A 19101-nucleotide genomic window follows, 5' to 3' on the forward strand; every position below is an offset into this window, starting at 1 on the left:
CCTCAAACCCTTGGGATTTCCTAAGAGTGAGATTAAGATGTCTCTTGTTATGTCAATTGGGTGAATTTTGGACCCTCACCTAAAGATGGGGGCTGGTTGCCAGGAGAATTTTCAGTCCTACTCCCAGATTTGCAAGAAGGAGAGATGGGCTAGAGATTGAAGTCAACCACTAATTGCCAATGATTCCATCAATCACGCCTATGTAGTGAAGCCTCCAGGAAAGACCAGCAGGACAGGGGTCAGAGAGCTTCCAGGTTGGTGAACAGGTAGAGATTTGGGAAAAGTAGCAATCGTGGGGAGGCTGTGGATGATCCAAGACATTTCCCCACACCTCACTCTGCACATCTCTTCCATATCTAGAAAGTTAAATGTTTCTGAGTTCAGTGGGCTGCTCTAGCAAATGAATTGAGCCCAAGGAGGGGGGTCGTTGGAACCAGTATGTTCAGAAAGTGAAAATACAAATTCTTCCTCTCAGGCTTTCTCCTGTTTGAAAGAAGTGGTCATCCACCTGAGAAGATCTCACAGCTCTCCTACCACAGACTTCACCTGTGGTAAGTGGTAAACAGCACTTGGGGATTGCCAGAGCACAGCACTAAATTTCACTCCCCATCCGAGCCGCCGAAATGTGTTTATTTCTTGAAAGTTATCACAGAGTTAACTCCCAGTACAAAGGCCAACCAACGCTCTTGAGGTCCTGACTTTAAAATCCTGGCACTGCTTTTTCAATTCCCCGAGACAGAATGCATGTTGTTAGAGAGACATACTTCACAATGTGAATTAGCTTTTGATAGTAAGTTAATTTGGTTCCCTTAACACAGAAAGCTCAAAACCATTCAGACGTGTTTCCTTGAGACTGCTGAAAATAAGATTCCTTTCAAAGCAGTAAGTAGTAATTGTCCCTGAAAATGAAGGCCATATGGGCCAGAAATGAGAGGCAGTTTGTAAATTCTGAGTTTGGGTGCACCAGAGCCAATTACTCCAATAGCGACAATCTTGGTCTTTATTTGGACTCTTGAGATAGCCTGTTTACTGCAAGGTAAATGAATTGATATGCCCTCCAGGAGTAACTGAGGAGAAACTTGTTGGGTCACAAATTCATCCAGTAATTACTCTAGGATTCCTCTGAGAAAGTGTTTACATAATTTCCTTTGTATGTGTTTTCCAAAAGGACATACATCTCCTATCCACTGCTCTCCAAACCACAAATGTACCCCATTGATTTTTCTCAGTCTACAGTGTGTTGATTTTCAGCCTATAGTGTGTAAGGTGAAAGGGAACAATAATTGTATATAGAAAATATTGATCTGTAACCATTGATTCAAGGCCCCATGGTATCAAAAGATTAGTTACTTTTAAGAGAAGTACTAAAGGTGACTTTCAACTACTTTTTATTGAACTAACACAGACCAGATAAATCCCTCTATTCAAAGCCATAGCCTCTTCTCCAGAAACCATAATAAATAGACTATTTCACTCCTTTACTTGAGGTCTAAGTAACGCTGTCAACATATTTTCCAAATACATATGCTGTACTGTCATGAAATGATTTGTGATATTTAAACTTCACCATAATAATAACCAATACATTTGCTATCTGCTATGTCCCAGAAAGTGTTCCAGGTGATTTAGACATATTTATTTGTTAAATATTCACAACACCCTTCTGAGTTAGGTACCAATATTATCCCTATTTTACAGAAGAGTAAACTGAAGCATAGAAAGGTTAAGTAACTTGTCCAGAGTCACACACCCCATAAGTAGCAGAGCCAGGCTTGGAACTCAAGTAGCCTGCGTCTAGAAGTTGCATTTTTAACCACTACACAATGGTACCACTCAAATGCTAAGGGAAATGTGAGAAATTTCATTGGTCAAAATTGCAAATGAAAATTATTCAAATACCAGCCATCACTCTGCATCTGAAGAAGGTGAAAAAGGAAAGGTAATTTGTTGCCTTTTTGATAATAGTCATTGTGACAAATGTGATGTGAAATCTTGTTCCGGTTTTAATTTGCATTTCCCTGGTGCCATGTTGAGCATCTTCTCATGCGTCTGCTGACCATTCATATGTCTTCTTTGGAGAAGTATCTATTCAGCTCATCTGCCCATTTTTCAATCAGGTTGTTTGTTTTTCTGATGTTGAGTTGCATGAGTTCCTTGTATATTTTGGGTCTTAACCCCTTATTAGATATACCCTTTGCAAATGTCTTCTCCCATTCAGTAGGTGGCCTTTTCATTTTGTTGATGGTTTTCTTCAATGTACAGAAAATTTTTAGTTTGATGTAATACCATTTGTTTATTTTTGGTTTTGTTTCCCTTGCCTTAAGAGACAGATCCAGAAAATATTGCTAAAACTGATGTCAAAGAACACACTGCCTATGTTTTTTTCTAGGAGTTTTATGGTTTCAGGTCTTACATTTAAGTCTGTAATCCATTTTGAGTTTATTTTTGTATGTGGTGCGAGAAAGTAGTTCAGTCTGAGTCTTTTGTGTGTAGCTGTCCTGTTTTCCCAACACCACTTATTGAAAAGAATGTCTTTACTTCATTGTATATTCTTGCTTCCTTTGTTGTAGATTAACTGACCATACGTGTGTGGGTTTATTTCTGAGTGCTCTGTTCTGTTCCATTGATCTGTGTGTCTATTTCTATGCCAGTATCATACAGTTTTGATTACCGTGGCTTTGTAGTATAGTCTGAAATCAGGGGTCATGATACCTCCTGTTTGCATTTCTTAAGTTTTTTTTTTTTTTTTTTGGCTATTTGAGGTCTTTTATGTTTCCATACAAACTTGAGATTTATTCTAGTTCTGTGAAAAATGCCCTTGGTATTTTGATAGGGATTGCACTGAATTTATAGATTGTCTTGGGCAAAGGAAACCCTCATGCACTGTTGGTGGGAATGTAAACTGGTGCAGCCACCATGGAAAACAATATGAAGTTTCCTCAAAAAATTAAAAATAGAACTACCATATGATTCAGCAATTCCACCAATGAGTCTTTTTCTAAAGAAAACAAAAACAATAATTTGAAAAAATAAATGCACCCCTACATCCATTACAGCCTTATTTACAATAGCCAAGATATAAAAGCAAACTAAGTGCCCACTGATAGGTAGATAAAGAAGATATATGTAACTTAGCCAATAAAAAGAATGAAATCTTGCCATTTTCAATAACATGGATAGACCTAGAAGGTATTACACTAAGTGCAATAAGTCAGATAGAGAAAGACAAATACCGTGTGATTTCACTTATACGTGGAATCTGAAAAACAAAACAAATGAACAGACATAACTAAATGAAAACAGAGTCATAGATAGAGAAAACAAACTAATGGTTGCCAGAGGAGGGGAGGGTGGAGGGATGAAAAGAAAAAAGATAAATACATGAGATAATGAATGCTAATTAGCTTGACTGTAGTGATCATTTCAAAATATATGTTTACATGAAACCATCATGTTGTACACCTTAAACATACACAGATTTATTTTCAACTATACCTCAATAAAGCTGAAACAGATTTTTTTAAGGGAAAGGTAATTTTTTTTTATTTTAAAAATTTAATTGCTTTTTCTGGTTTATCTTCAAAAGCTAATTTAGAGAATAATGAAAATTATGTTAGCCCATAGCTTAATAAAATACTCAAGCAAGATTTCCTATTATCATTTATAACTTTTAAATCCTCTAGACTTATACTCTAGAGAAATCATTAGAGAAATGCAAATCAAAAGTGCAATGAGATACCACTTCACACACATTAGGATGGCTATCTTAAAAAAAAAAAGAAAATAACAAATATTGGTGACGATATGGAAAAATTGAAACCCTCGCCCATTGCCAGTAAGAATGCAAATGGTGCAGCTGCTGTGGAAAACAATATGGAAGCTCCTTTAAAAATTAAACATAGAATTACTATATTATGTAGCAATTCCACTTCTGGGTATATGCCCAAAGGAGTTGAAAGCAAGGATCTGAACAGATATTTGTACACCCATCTTCAGAGCAGCATTATTTGCAATAGCCAAAAGTTAGAAGCAACCCAAGTATTCATCAATAGAGATGGAGTAAACACAATGTCATATATATGTCATATAATATATATATATGATGGGAATATTATTCAGCCTTCAAAAAGAAAGATATTCTGACACATGCTACAACATGGATGAACCTTCATTATGCTAAGTGAAATAAGCCAGTCACAAAAGAGTAAATACTGTGTACGCCACATACATGAGGTACTCACAGAGACAGAAAGTGGGTGTTGGTTGCCAGGCACTGGGGTAAGGGGGAAGTGGGAAATTATTGTTCAATGGGTGTAAAGTCTCCATTTGAGAAGACAGAAAATGTTCTAGAGATGGTTGGTGGTGATAGTTACACAAGCATATGAATATGTTTAATTCCACTAAACAGTACATTTAAAAATGGTTAAACTTTATGTATGTTTTCCCACAATAAAAAAGACCACATATGTTCATTTCTGTGTGCAGATAATGTAGATAGATGATTGATAGATTGATAGGTAGATAGATCTCTTTTTTATACTAATTGAAGCTGTGAACACTATTCTGAACCTTCCCTTCATCTCATAACAAGGTATCTTAGAGAGAATCCCATATTAGCACATTCCTTGAAATGGCTGACTGATAATCTATGGTACAGGATGCTATGACTTAGCTAAGCTGCCTGTTAGCAATAGTCATCCATCTACGGTCTTTTGCTGCAATAGACAACACTGCAACAATAACAAATCCTCCAGAATAGAAAACACACCATAGTGCTTGTGTTCATCAAGATGGACTCGGTAGTCTGGTGTTAGAAAACAACCCCAAAACCCTTTACTAAAGAAAAAGCTCTCAGATTCTCCTAATGCATCGAGAGTTATTTTTTTTTCCTCATTTGACATATCCTGCAGGAGTCAGCAAGAGCTTCTCCTCCACACAGTTCCACCATCTCCCGCATCATCTATAAAATATAGACCCCCTTCCATGATCACAGTGCTCCCCACAGTGTCAGTCCAGAAGTAGACTCAGATCTCGTCAGCCAGAACTAGCATTTTCTCCCACTAAATGGAAAAGAGGCTGAAAAGTGTCAGAGAGTAAAATAAACTCTTTGAGTACGTCTTTATACTTCAATCACACAAGCAGAAATAATTTTCTCACTGAGGTCAGTCCAAAGTTCGCAAATTATTGATGGAAGCCCTTTTTAACTCTCAAGTGATTATTTTTCACTCAACATATATCTCTATCATTTCTACTACATCTTGAATGCAGGAATCTGATAGGCAGTCCAGAAATACTTGCTGAATAAACAAACAAATGATCCTTAATTATACTAGTAATTACTACCGTTTCTCCCAGAGCAATCCGACAACTAGGAATGTATAGGAAGAGAATGAGAAATAACTTCTGTCTCCGCACCTAGTCACTTGGCCAGGGCCCAAAGTAACTGAACTTCCTACTTGAGGGCAGACCTTGACCGTCAAGAGGAGAACTAGGAATCTGACTGAGCTCTAAGCTACAATTAAGCTATGACTGCTGCCCAGTTCAAAATTCTCATTGTTTCAAGGTCAATCCATGAGCCAGGGTTGGCACTTGAACATTTCAGCTTACAGCTCACATTTGCATTTTGCACAAACATTATGCACAGGTAAACGAAGAGGATTCGATTCAGCCTAATCCAATAGCTAATTAGCTACACCTGCACCACGGTACTATTAGCATCTTGCTATTAGGTTACTGTTTGCATTACAGGGTAAGTGATTATGCCTGTCAAATTATGACAGGACTTGCTTCATTTTTTAGTTCATGTATAAATTTAAATGTCATATTTTTAAATGTACCCCCCCCAAATGTTTAGTTATGACATTGCTATTTTTGAATTGCAATTACAGATTTCAATTGTCAAGGACAGAATTACAGTTCAATTCCTAGAAAATTTAAAAGTTATGTTTACAAGCATATCCTTTTAATTATGAGTATCTGAGTATCTCCTATATTTGGTCTACCTGTTCTCCCTAAGGCTTTAGTGCCTAGATAGAAATTCTAAAGGCAGTAACATGTGTTAATTCTCAAAAATTTTTTGTCTATGTCTAGCAGAACGCCCAGCGTGTGTAGGTGCTCAATACTTATTGTTGAATTAATTAATTCAGCTTCTGCATCTGTGTTGATGACTCTCAGATCTCCAGCCATGACCACTCTGTAAGCACCAGGCTTTTATTAACTTACAAAATATCTTTCAGTGTTTCACCATTCTACAGACAGGATATGCTCTACTATTATAAACATCTACATTCTTTTCTAAGTTTACACTCATTCAGATTAAGATCAAGAAATCACAGTGTCCTTTGTCCACATGCAAGCAAAATCTTTCTTCCTCTAGAAAGAGGAGTGGCCAAGATGATGGAGTAGAAAAACCCTGAGATCACCTCCTCCCACAGCCAAACTGCACCTACTTACAGAGCAACCATCCATGAAAGTAACCTGAAAGCTAGCAGGAAAGATCTTCTACAGCTCAGATACAAAGAGATAAAGAAGGAACCACAACAAGACTGGTAGTAGGGGCAGAGACCATCCCCTAGTTAGGTGACCCACAAATGGGAGGATAATTACAATTACAAAGGTTCTCCCCCAGGAGAAGGGGTCCGAGCCCCACAGCAGTCTCCCAAGGCCAGGGGTCCTTCACCGGGCAGACAAGCCCCCAGAACATTTGTCTTGACACACAAAACTCTCACACACTCTGAGAAGCAGTAAATTGAAAGGGGTTTGGGTCAGATCTGCTTGATAATCTTGGAGAGCCTCCCAGAGGGGCAAAAGGCAATTGAAACTCACCCTGAGGACACAGACTTTGGCAGCACTCATTTTGGAATCTCATCCCCCACAAGGTCACTGGTGCTGGGAAGCACTATTTTTAAGTCCTCTCTCTAGGTTATTAGTGCTGGGACCCAGCACCACCCACCAGCAGGCCAGCTGCCATAGGACCCCTGATTGTCCAACCAAACTGGGATCCAGTCTCGCACACAAGACAGCCCAGGATGTGGCCTCACCCACCAGTGAAACTACACAAGCCCCAGGACTGCAAGGGGCCCCACAGCTAGCCATCAGACTGGCCCTACCCACAAACTGACTGACACCAGCCCCAGGGCCGCCATGCCTTCCAGACAGCCACGTCAAGACCCAGATCACCTATTAGCAGGCTGGCACTACCCTCGGACAACCCAGACCCTAGCCATGCCCAACAGTAGGCAAGCACCAGTGCTGGGACACTTTGGGCCCCTCAGCCAGTCATGTGAGGATCCAGCCCCACACACCAGTGGGCACCCTAAACTTCACAGCTAGCCATGTCAAGAATCAACCCCACCCAAATGCAGTTTGGTGCAGCCATGTGGAAAACAGCATGAGATTCCTCAAAAGACTAAAAATAGACTTACCATATGACCCAGTAATCCCACTCCTAGGCATATATCCAGAGGGAACCTTAATTCAAAAAGACACCTGCACCCCAGTGTTCATAGCAGCACTATTTACAATAGCCAAGACATGGAAACAACCTAAATGTCCATCAACAGATGACTGGATAAAGAAATTGTGGTATATTTATACAATGGAATACTACTCAGCCATAAAAAAGAATAAAATAATGCCATTTGCAGCAACATGGATGTCCCTGGAGAATGCCATTCTAAGTGAGGTAAGCCAGAATGAGATAGAAAAATACCATATGATATCACTCATATGTGGAATCAAAAAAAAAAGACAGATGAACTTAAATATAAAACAGAAACAGACTCACAGACATAGAATACAGACTAACAATGCAGGGTTGCTAAAATGCATTTGAACTTAAAGATCAGCAATTAACCATAGTCACAGATATATGTAGATTGCTATATATAAGCCTCATAGTAACCACAAACCAAAAATCTATAGTCAATACACACACACAAAAGAGAAATGAACACAAACATAACACTAAAGACACTCATCAAATCAGAAGAGAAGGGAACAAAAGAAGAAGAAACAAAAAAGACCTATAAAACAACCTCAAAATAATTAACAAAATGGTAATAAGAACATACATATTAATAATTACTTTAAATAAAAATGGACTAATGCTCCAGTCAAAAGACATAGAGTGGCTGAATGAATACAAAACAAGACCTGTATATATGCTGCCTACAAAAGACTCATTTGAGAACTAAAGACACACACAGACTGTAAGTGAGGGGATAGGAAAAGGTATTCCAAGCAGATGGAAATCAAAAGAAAGCCAAATAGCAGAACTTATATCAAACAAAATAGACTTTAAAATAAAGGCTGCTACAAGAGACAAAGAAGGACACTACATAATGATCAAGGGATCAATCCAAGAAGAAGACAGAACAATTGTAAATATATGTGCTCCCAAATAGGAGCACATCAATATACAAGGCAAATATAAACGGATACAAAAGGAGAAATCAACAGTAACACAACAGTAGCAGGGGACTTTTACACCCCACTTACGTCAATGGACAGATCATGCAGACAGAAAACCAATAATACAAAACTAGCAATGAAAATTGTTGAGTCTAAATCTTAAGAGTGCTCATCACAAAGAAAAAAAAATTTCTATTTCTTTAATGTTGTATTTATATGAGATGATGGGTGTTCACTAGACCTATTGTGGTAATTGTTTCATGATGTATGTAAGTCAAATCATTACACCTTAAACTTATACAGTGCTACGTCAATTATATCTCCATAAAACTGGGAAAAAAATATTTATTCCTTTAGTCCTGGAGATAGTATTATGGTGTGCAAAGGGCTTTAGAGCTAGAGTCTTAACCTGGGACCACAGAGAAGAAATCCAATAACCCCCTAAAATACAGACAAAATTTGTGTTCCATGGGTTTCTCTCTCCCTCTCAGGGTAGGAGTGGGGTTGCTGCAGGACTTTGTCTGTGAGGTTGGCATGTTGGCAATCCCAGCAGAACGTCTCTGTGGTGGCAGTGTGGTAGTTCCAGGTCCATGTTGGTGGCGGTTGCTACAGGACCACGTGTGTAGTCAGAATCAGCTATCTAATGCACAGGACCCAGCGCAAAAGGCAAATTTGGAGCCTTCAGTTCAAAACTTATTAAGCATTCCAAGATGGTGGCAACAGAGCATTAAAGCAAGAGCATGCCCTTCTGAGCGTGGGGCCCTGTGCAACCGCTCCGCTTGCAGGCCCGGGAAGCAGGCCCCATTTGTGATGCCGACAAGGTGATGATGTTGGTTGCCATGGGTCCGCGTTTATAATGTTACAGGTATTGATGCTTGTTGCTGCAGGACCAAGTATATGGAATGTTTTTGTTTGACCATCAACAGCCTAGCTCCTCATGAACTTGCCCACTATTTCAACTCTTTGCAGGTGCCAGATCAGCTAGGAATCCTCACATGCCAGGTTTACTGGGTTTTGCCGTAAAATTGCAGAAGGTGCTCAGCAGAGAGTTTCCGTTCCCCATTATACCTTCAGGAAGGCTGGGCAGAAGCTGGGCAGACATGGGGCATTGCTGCCTGAGATTGACCAGGTCTTGCTCCAGTGGGAGACTGGCCTCTCCATTCTGTGCATGGACTCTGGGTGGAAGAGCTGGGAGCTGCTGAGGGAAGGTTTCCTTTCGGGGCTGATCCAGGACAGTGAGATTCCGGCTCAGAACACCATGTCTAGCTTCACCCTGATGAAGCTGTGGCACTTCTCCGCCCTGGGTGGGATGGCCTAGGAGCCAGGCACATCCGGCACGTCCTCCTCATGGACTACAAGGTCAATGCCATCACCTTCTGCCTCTACAGCTTCTCCTAAGGGCTGGCCCTGGCTCCACCCTCTCCAAGCCCGGTGCACATTGGGTGCTGGAAGGAGGGCGGCTTCTCCTTTTCTTTAAACATACACACACACATAAGAAAATAAATGCACTTTACCCACTTTCAAAAAAAAGTGAGGTGGCCACAGTGGTTCCAACAGCATTAAATTCCAGAAATAGCAGTGCAAACTGCAGCTTCTAGTGTTTTGCAGAATTTCAACAATGGATTCCTCACCAGACACGTCTGGAAGGTGGGTTTGGACATTTCTTCCTGGCTGACTAATCTCTTCCTGTTTCTACAGCTGTCCCAGTGACTCTGGGAACTACCAATATCTTAAAAACATAAAGTGTCCCTTTCTATTTCAAAATCAAATTTGTTCCTATAGTTTATAACTAAGACTCCCAACTGATCTGTGGCTCCTGAGCGTTTACTGGGAAGGGGTTGTGGCTTTCATCAGATCTCACAGAGGTCCTCTGCTTTAGAACCAAACCTAACTGAATTCCAGTGCCAACTCCGCCCCTTCCTTGCTTCATGGCTTACTTTCCTCTTATACAAAGCAGGTTTAATAAAATCTACTTTGCAATCTTTTCTGAAGAATAAACAATAATGCAGGGAAACTGTCTGGCATACACGGACGTACTCAAGCTTAATTCCTTTCTCTAGACTCCTGTAAACTATAAATTTAAAAGTTTCACTTTAAGACATGAGGTCATAAGGTGGAGTTAAAATACAAAGATCAGTGAGAACTCAAATGCATTTAATATTTATTTCTTTAAAAAGTAGGTATTCTAAGTTTACTAAAGATGTTTTGCAAATACAAATAAAAGCTACAGAAAACTGAGATGAGATTAAAGCATTCTATAAACAATACAGAGAAAGATAAATAAAAAACTGGACGTAAGAATTAAATACCATTATAGTTCAAGATCAACACAAATGTTCCATTTCTGGGGTTGATAGATCAGGTGAAGTCCGTATCATAGTATCTCTGAGTTTCAGGATGGCGTTTAACAGGGCTGCCTGATATTTGGTGATGTCCTTGTAGACATGGAGAGATAAGACATGTGTGCCGGCAGTGGCTCAGTGTAATGAGCCCATAACTGGTTGAAAGACCATTGTCTAAAACACAGATTATGGACTGAGGGAGCAGGGTTTAATGAGACACATCGTTGGACAGGTTCTTTGATCCTATACACATGCTTATTATCACTTTGGTGAGGCCATTTGACTCAAGAAATACATAGTAAAGACCTATTATATGCCACGTGTTGTGCTGGGGACTGGAGCTACAATGGTGAAAAAAATATATATTCCTGTATTCAGCATCTTATAGGCGAATGAGGAAAAGTAAAAATATAGACCATTGTAATGTAGGTTGATAAGTGCTAGGTTTAACAAAAATACAACATCTATGGGAGGTTATAGACGGGCCATCTCACCCAATGTAAAAAAAAAAGTCCTAGAAAAAGAGATCTCAGTCAAGGCTTGAGGAATAAGGGTTAGAAGATGAAAAAGAGGAAAAGTAGTACAAAACAGTATGTGTGATGACTCAGATTGAGATAAACCATGGTCTGTTTCAACAATCATATTTCTAACTGTATGTATGGAGCCGAGTGTGTGAGGGTAATGAGAGATGAGGCTGGAGGTGACATAAAAGAGTGATAAAGGATCATCAGATAATATAAGAAGAATCCATGAAGATCCTGGTAAGCCAAAATGATGGGTTAAGTACAAGAAGAAATTTAAGAGGGATAAATGCAAATTTCAAAGCCCAACTACACAAGGATGGGTGGAGATGTTTAAGAGGTTGAGACAGTAATGGGAAGTAGGATGGTATATAGCTCAGTGGTAGAGTGCATGCCTAGTATGCATGAGGTCCTGGGTTCAATCCCCAGTACCTCCACTAAAAAAAAAAATTTTTAAAAAGAGCATGAGAAAAAGGCATTGGGATTTTAGTTCACTACAAGATTCGTATGATTTAAATGAGTGAAAAGGTAACTCATACAACAAACCTCTTCAAATCCAAGTCCTAGAAGGGAGAAGTCAGAATCTGACTTTATGATGTGACTAATTCAAATTTTATGCAACTGTATTTGCCTTCAAATGTCCAAAGGGCTTTTAACAAGGAAAAAGGCTCAGAATTGCTCTGTGAGGCCTCAGAGGACAGACCTGGCACGAGGAAGTTACAGGAAAGCACACGTTCACTGAAGAGAAGAAGAAGTTTCTGCCTGAGTCGTCAAAGCCACAGTGGGCTGACTGAGGAGGTGGGAAGTAATTGTGTTGGAACATGTTTAAGCAGAGGCTTGTCCACCATCATTTAGATGGATGTCTCCAAAGACCTGCATCCAGGCTGACCAGCTGTGGTCGGAATAGGAGGATAAACAATGAATAAGAGATGTCCTCTGCCTTCTATCTAATACTGTGCTCTGCATAAAGAGGTGCCTGGGAAGTAGTAAGGCACATCAAAATCATACTGTCACTCAAAACTGTCCTATTTTGGAAAGATTGTTTCCCCTAATTACTAGCTTTTACAACTCCTTGTGCATTAAAAATTTTAAAAACTACATTGCCAAAATACTATGCATTTCATTTTTGCAGTTAAAATACCACTGATTTACAACCTAACATAAGCAAATGCACACTCTGACTATAAAGACTGAAAAGCTCCTCCCTGTGCATGTCTCCATGGGAACCCATACAATCATCAAGGCTCCATGCTTCTGTGAAATGGGCTCAGACTTTGCCTCCAGCTGTACAATATAGGACCCTGTAAACAACATTTTAAAATTTACCATTGAAAGTATAAAAATGTTTTCCAGACCCTACAGAACACTGCTCTTTCAGACAATAGGAGTCACTTTTTTCATAGCACTAAACTGAAAAAGTCAGCCTTTACTCAGAGAGCACACGTATTCATTTATTTCAACTTCCATCTGAGAATGAAGCACAGTAGTGGTGACCTACAATTTGGTACAGATAGATTTATCCTGAAAAGACTCCAAATGGCCTTTCTACTCAGCATACAACATCTACTCTTCTATTGTGAGAATCTCATCTTTGACACACACTTTCTCCAGAACATTCTTTGTGATATTCACTTGACTTTGATCACCAGTTTGATAGTTTATCCTCTATTGCAGAAAATATTCTCCAGTTTAAATATCTAGTTTGAATAGAAAACTGTAATAGATTAGACAAAGCAAGGTGATTTTTACCTATTTTAGAATTTTGAGAAACTTTTAAGAATAAACATTTTGAACTTGCTAATTTGTGTGGGTTTCTAAAAAAACAATAATAAATTGATTTTTATAATGGACTCAGCTAAAAACAATAATTTGCCAATCTTCTTCACATCAGGGACTAATAAAATTGGGGAGGGAAGAAATAAAGCACAATAATTTTTAATATTTCTCTTAAATGAGGTGGGAACTCGAAATATACTTCCCCAAATAAATGTTATCCACTTTTCAGAAACAAGACAAAAATTGGCACAATATATACAGTAGGGCCTGGAAGTTTTACTCTGTTATGCTGACTCTATGAAATTTCCTTAATTCTAGACAGTATAAATCCACTAACAATATTAAAATTAAATGTAATTTGAAATTAATGATGGGAAGAATTTATTTCAGTTATCATTTAATCCAACGACTTTCATAATTTAGCTATTCATCTTGGATTCCCCGAAACTAATGAAAAGAAATAGCTTCTTAAATGGCAGCGGGAATGGACTTTGGCATCTGACATTTTATTACATATGTATCACTGACTACCTCTATAACCTTGGATAAGTCACTTCACTTCCCTGGGCCCAGGTTCTGATCTGCGAATAAATACAATATTATCGACAGCATAGATTACATTCATCTATGTGGCAAATAGGTCGCAAGTGCCCACTAGGAACTGGTCACCTAGATACGAGAAATTCACTTAGGAACAACATAGACATGACTCCTCCCTTATGGAACTTACATTTTAGTGGGACAGGAAAATAAGAAGGTAGATAAAGAAAATATTTACATATCATGATGAACACATACGATAGTCGCACTCTGATCTCACTTCTGTTTACCAACTAAGATTCTTCACCCAATTCCAATGTGAGAAAATGTGGGGGTTCCCACCTCTGACATCAGCTGGGTGTTCTACAGTTCAGCTCAATTCTGACACTATCTATCCAAAAGTAGCATCAGATTCCACAGGTTAAGGGCTCTGTCCTACAAGACTGCACACACCCTCTTCTGATGCCAGTCACAATTCCAGGTTATCACCAGTGCTGTCACAGGCTGTGGACTGGAGGTTCCAACAACCTCTTCCTTGGGTTCAATTAATTTGCTAGAGTGGTTCACAGACCTACATTCGAAAACGTTTTACTCACTGGATTATTATTTTTATAATGAAGAGCGCCAGCGCGAAGGGAGTCAGCATCTGTGCTCCGCCGTATGAATAACACATTTCCGTGTGCCTGGTGGAGCCGCAGAAAGTACTTGGGCTGGAATCATTCAACCAGCGTAGCACGCAAGGGAGCCATTTGCCAGGAAAGTAATCTGGCAGCAAGAGGAGGTCAAGGGAAGAGATCTGGAACCAAAGACTCCACGCGCAGGAACTTTGCAGCGGGGAGGCCCCGTCGGAGAGCCGGCACCTGCGCTCCGCCTGGAGGGGCGCGTCTGCCATCGGCCTCAGCAGTACAGCAAAGGGGAGAAGGCTGTGATCGCCCAGAGGAGGTAAGGGGTGTTTGTCCTTCCCTGCCGTCCCTTCCTCAAGCTCTAGGCCGAAGATAGAAGAAGAGTAACAGATCTGACAGGCACTGGGGGAGAGTTGTGAATCAGATACGAAATTGAAGTTTTTAACTGGACTAGAGGGCTTTAATAACAGAAATTGATCAGAAAGTTATGGGATTTGCCCAAGGTGTTGAAAGTATCATTTGGCATAGAATTATTTTTCTGTTAGAATTTTATTTATTTATTTTTGTTTTGGTTTGGTTGTTTTTGTTTTGTTTTCTTTTTGTTTTGGGGGAGAGGTAACTCGGTTTATTTATTTACTTACTTATTTTGATGGAGGTACTGGGGATTGAACCCGGGACCTCATGCATGCTAAGCACGCCCTCTAGCACTGAGCTTAAACCCTCCCCACCACATAGAATCATTAAAAGCAATTTGTACCCCAATGTATTCCATATCTCCATATGGGAGTGAAACTTATGTAAAAAGCAGAGAGAAAAATACAGTGCTCAGTTTCCAATCTCTCAGTTGCATAGTAGACCTACATTCGAAAAGCCAGTTTTTCTTGTGAACTGAAGTTTACAATCTGTTTAGAAGATGGGTTACTCAGGCATTAATGCGAAATACTTCACTTAGGGACAAAGGATTAAGTGCCAACTGCGTGGCACAGACTATGAGTTGGAGGAAGGAGAAGGTCTGTGAGCTTCCCATTGAGGTTCAGGGACAACATAGGACAGAAGCTGTCCCTGGAGAGATGGATATAAGTTGCATTGACAAAGGGACGTGGGGAGGATTTTACAGGAGGAAGGGATAACGTGAACAAAGTTTCAGAGGTAGAAATCCAGGTATCTTGGTCTACCTAGTTGCAATGGGATTCATGTGAGGGAGCAGTAGAACATAAATTTGCAGAGAGTTCAAGGTCAGATTTCGGCAGCTATGATCTCTCAGCCAAAGAAATTTGCATTTGATTGGATAAATAATAAGAAACCATGAAAGGTTTTGCACAAAGGCTTTTGAGCTGATGGTCAAAGGAAGACAGAGAAAGAAGCATTTAGAAAAGGAAGGAAAACATTTATTTTCCAAGAGAACAAGAGAGTCAGACTTCAGAAGAACTGTCTAATCCAAGTATTTAAATTTAAAAGCTGCAAAATTACCCAGGTTATTGAGTTTCCATTAGTCTGTCTGTGAAGGAAAAACAGTAGCTTTCTCACATAATTACCCTATTCAAAAGGTCACAATGTGTCTTCAGACACCAGCATGGCAAATATCAGGTATAAAATGGTTTACAGGAAATAGTCAAGGTTTTGCTATGCAGGGACCAAACCCAGTCAAGGTGACTTTGTTATTTTTGGTTTATGTCAGTTACATGTCTTCTCTGACTGTCGTATAGGAAATGCTTAATCATATTAGCAGCAGGGCAAAATGTCACTTTCTGCTTCTACGTGATCAAAGTGGAATTTGAAGCCAATAGACTTGACACTGGTGTTCAGTCTAGTGATTGAGACGAGCAGAAGGCTAAGTAGGTCTGAGCTCCTTGTGTTTTCCAGCTTCAGCCTGAAGGAACCGAGGCAGAGGGGTCAACTGACCAACTCAGTGACATATTCCACGCTGGAGGTGGGCCACGGTATGCAATTAACAGCACTGTGTTCATCTCCACTTGTCCAGCCCTTCTGATCAGCCTGCGGAACCATTTTACTTCCCTTTCAATAACTCCCAGTGCATTAATTCAAGGGTGGGTGTGTTTTGGAGCTGCTATCAACAAGACAAATGATCCAAGCCTCCCAGGCAGTGCCTGTAATTCAATGAGTCTTAATTAGGAAGAGAAAGCATCCTACAAGGTCCTTGATGCCTCCCTGGATATGTCAGCATTATTGTCAGAGCATCTGCCTCCTTTATTGCTAATTCCAAAACATATGATTTACCTCCTATTTTATTCAAGGTTTTCCCCCTTGAACCTGGAACATGTAGTTGGTATCCTGTTACTACATTTTTCATCTGGCCACAGAAGGAGCCATGTGAGGTTACAAATATGCCTTGGTGGTGTCATTCTGATTCAGATATTAAGAGACTCCCATTATTCCTGCTACCTGGCTCCATCTGCTTCTGTGCTGATGGAAGGAAGTTCTTTCTAAAATCTTGACTCGATTTTTTTGGTCTTTACTACAATGGACTTTCTGTTATTCAATAATTATTAGTCATAAAAATAAGATACATCTCTATTATATGCTTTATAACATGGAATTGTTTTCATGTGTGTTATTCAAAGATGCAGACCTTCTGAGGTCTTCATTTGTCTCACACAATGATTTTTTTTCTAACTGTGATGTTTCTGTTATGCTGATATTAATTTGGTCACTCTTGGTACTGATCTAACCTACCCGAGGCCAAGTGCCAAAACAGACGCTCTACAAGATTGCGATTATAATTGTGTCTGTGAGCATTAGGGCAGCGGGAGCTGGCAGTGGAGGTAGGAGCGGAAGAAGGAAGGATAAATTCTACATGTTTGGGACTTGGGAGTAAAAGGAGGGGTCTCAAAATGCTCTGAATGAAATTATATTTTTGTTGGTATTTTTCCTTCTATAAAATAAATTTTACTAGTCTTTAAATTACAATAAACATGGTTACATCATAAGTAATATCCGAATAGGACTGAGAATACTTCAAAGACGTTTTATGTTTGGCTCATCAACTGACATCTTAATAATTTAATTTATGATAACATGAAATCAAAGGTATAGATTTAACCTAAATATAACAGTAATAGTAAAAAAAAGTTCAGAATAAAAAAAAACTAAGAGAAGTTGAGGAAATGTTCCAGATTAAAGGAGACTAAAGAGATATGAGGGGGAGGGTATAGCTCAAGTGGTAGAGCACGTGCCTAGCATGCATGGGGTCCTGGGTTCAATCCCTGGTATCGCCATTAAATCAATAAATAAACCTAATTACCTTCTCCCCTAAAAACCAAAAAAGCAAACGAGACATGACAATTTAACACAATGTATGAGTAGAGATTAGATCTTGAGCCAGGAAAAAAAAATAAAGCTATGAAGAACATTATTGGGACAATTGATAAAATTTGAGTATGAGCTGTGTTTAAAACAACAGAACTGTATCATTGTTAAATTTTTAAAATTATTGCACCATGGTTATGTAAGAAAATGTCCTTATGCCTAGGAAATGCACACTGAAGTATTTAGGGTAAAGGAGGCATAATGTGCCCAACTTACTCTCAAATGGTTGAGGAATAATCTTTGGACTGAAAGAGAGAAAAAAAAAGAGAGAGAATGATAAAGCAAATGAGGCAAAAGGCAAAAGAATTAAGGGTATACAGTGGTTTCTTATACTCTTCTTGTAAATTTCTAGTTTGAAGTTTATCAAAATGAGAAGTTACCTAAAATTCATGATAACAGATATAAACACACACAATGGCTAGCTCAGGCCTCATCTTCTCAAAAACACCTGTTTAATGACGCCTTGTGCCGATTATCTCCCGCTTGCCCCTCCAGCTCGACCTCCACCACCTTCCTCGCTCAGTTTGATCTCTGGGAGACTCACTTTAAGGACTCTGCCTGTGAGCTCTGTGTCCTGTAGTCTTCAGTTGGACTTTTCCAGTGGGAGATGCTCTCCTGGGTTCTGGCAACCTCCACCTCCCTGCTCTGCTCCTTTAAGCTTAGAAGTGGTAACAGTTCCCCAGCGTTATGAGCCCTGGATATTCCAGCATCCAATGCTGTCTCCCTAAACCTTGATCACACTCTTGTGACTTGTTTCTGCACTGACCGCTCCTGGTTACCCACTTTGAATATGCCGTCAGTGTTGTCCCTAGGCACTAGAGATACAAAGATGGCTGAAGCATGAACCAGGTTTTCTAATTGCTCACAATCCAATGTAAAAATGTAACTGGACATCGTTACATAAAATGCACGGTGATACCCTCAGTCATAACCTGAATTACTTTGGCACCTTCCCTCAACCCCCTCCACCTGACCTTATGGTTTGGAGATTAATCCTTTCTAAGCGTCCTTCAGCTGTATCTGAGCAGTCCCCAAGCGGGGGGAGGGGGATGTGGCAGCACGTCTCATGGACACCCAGGAGCAGGGTCCTTAGTCTCTTCTGCTCTGGCCTCCTCGTGTCCACATGCCACTGCATTTGATGACAATGACACATGTAAGTTCACCATGCCTCTGAGCTGAGGTGATGTGGCCATCACTCTATCCTCAGAGAAATGATCTTCCTTCTTAATTTCATAATATCGTATTAGAGAAAGTATAGTTAGTTTAGTCAATTTTAATGAGAAATTACTGAAAGTTTCGGAATAATGGAATATTCCAAGTTAACAACTCCCACTCTGTTCTGGAATGTCCTGGTGTCCTTCACCTGACTAACTCACTGCTTCAGTCCATCACCAGAAGCACCCCAGGCTAAACTTTGTGTTAAACAATTGAGAAGATTAACAAACAGATCAGGTAAATCCTCTAAATGATGGGAGACTAAGCAACCATTTAAGTTATGCTAAAGATCTATATAAACAATGGTGTTTATAATGACTGGAGTGAGAAAAAAAAATGACAGAA

General features: G+C 39.7%; 1 protein-coding gene and 1 non-coding gene across 5 annotated transcripts in view; one reads left to right on the top strand and one right to left on the bottom strand.

The window, feature by feature from the left end:
• Positions 1 to 19101, bottom strand: part of GXYLT1 (glucoside xylosyltransferase 1) — a 96154-nt gene that overhangs the window by 29749 nt on the left and 47304 nt on the right. The gene's annotated exons all lie outside the window — the stretch shown is intronic.
• On the top strand, positions 11638 to 11712 carry TRNAT-AGU (transfer RNA threonine (anticodon AGU)). Its single transcript has one exon. It is a non-coding gene; the product is annotated as a tRNA-Thr (tRNA).

The sequence above is a fragment of the Camelus dromedarius genome, chromosome 11, assembly GCF_036321535.1.
Source record: "Camelus dromedarius isolate mCamDro1 chromosome 11, mCamDro1.pat, whole genome shotgun sequence".
Classification (NCBI taxonomy): Eukaryota; Metazoa; Chordata; class Mammalia; order Artiodactyla; family Camelidae; genus Camelus; species Camelus dromedarius.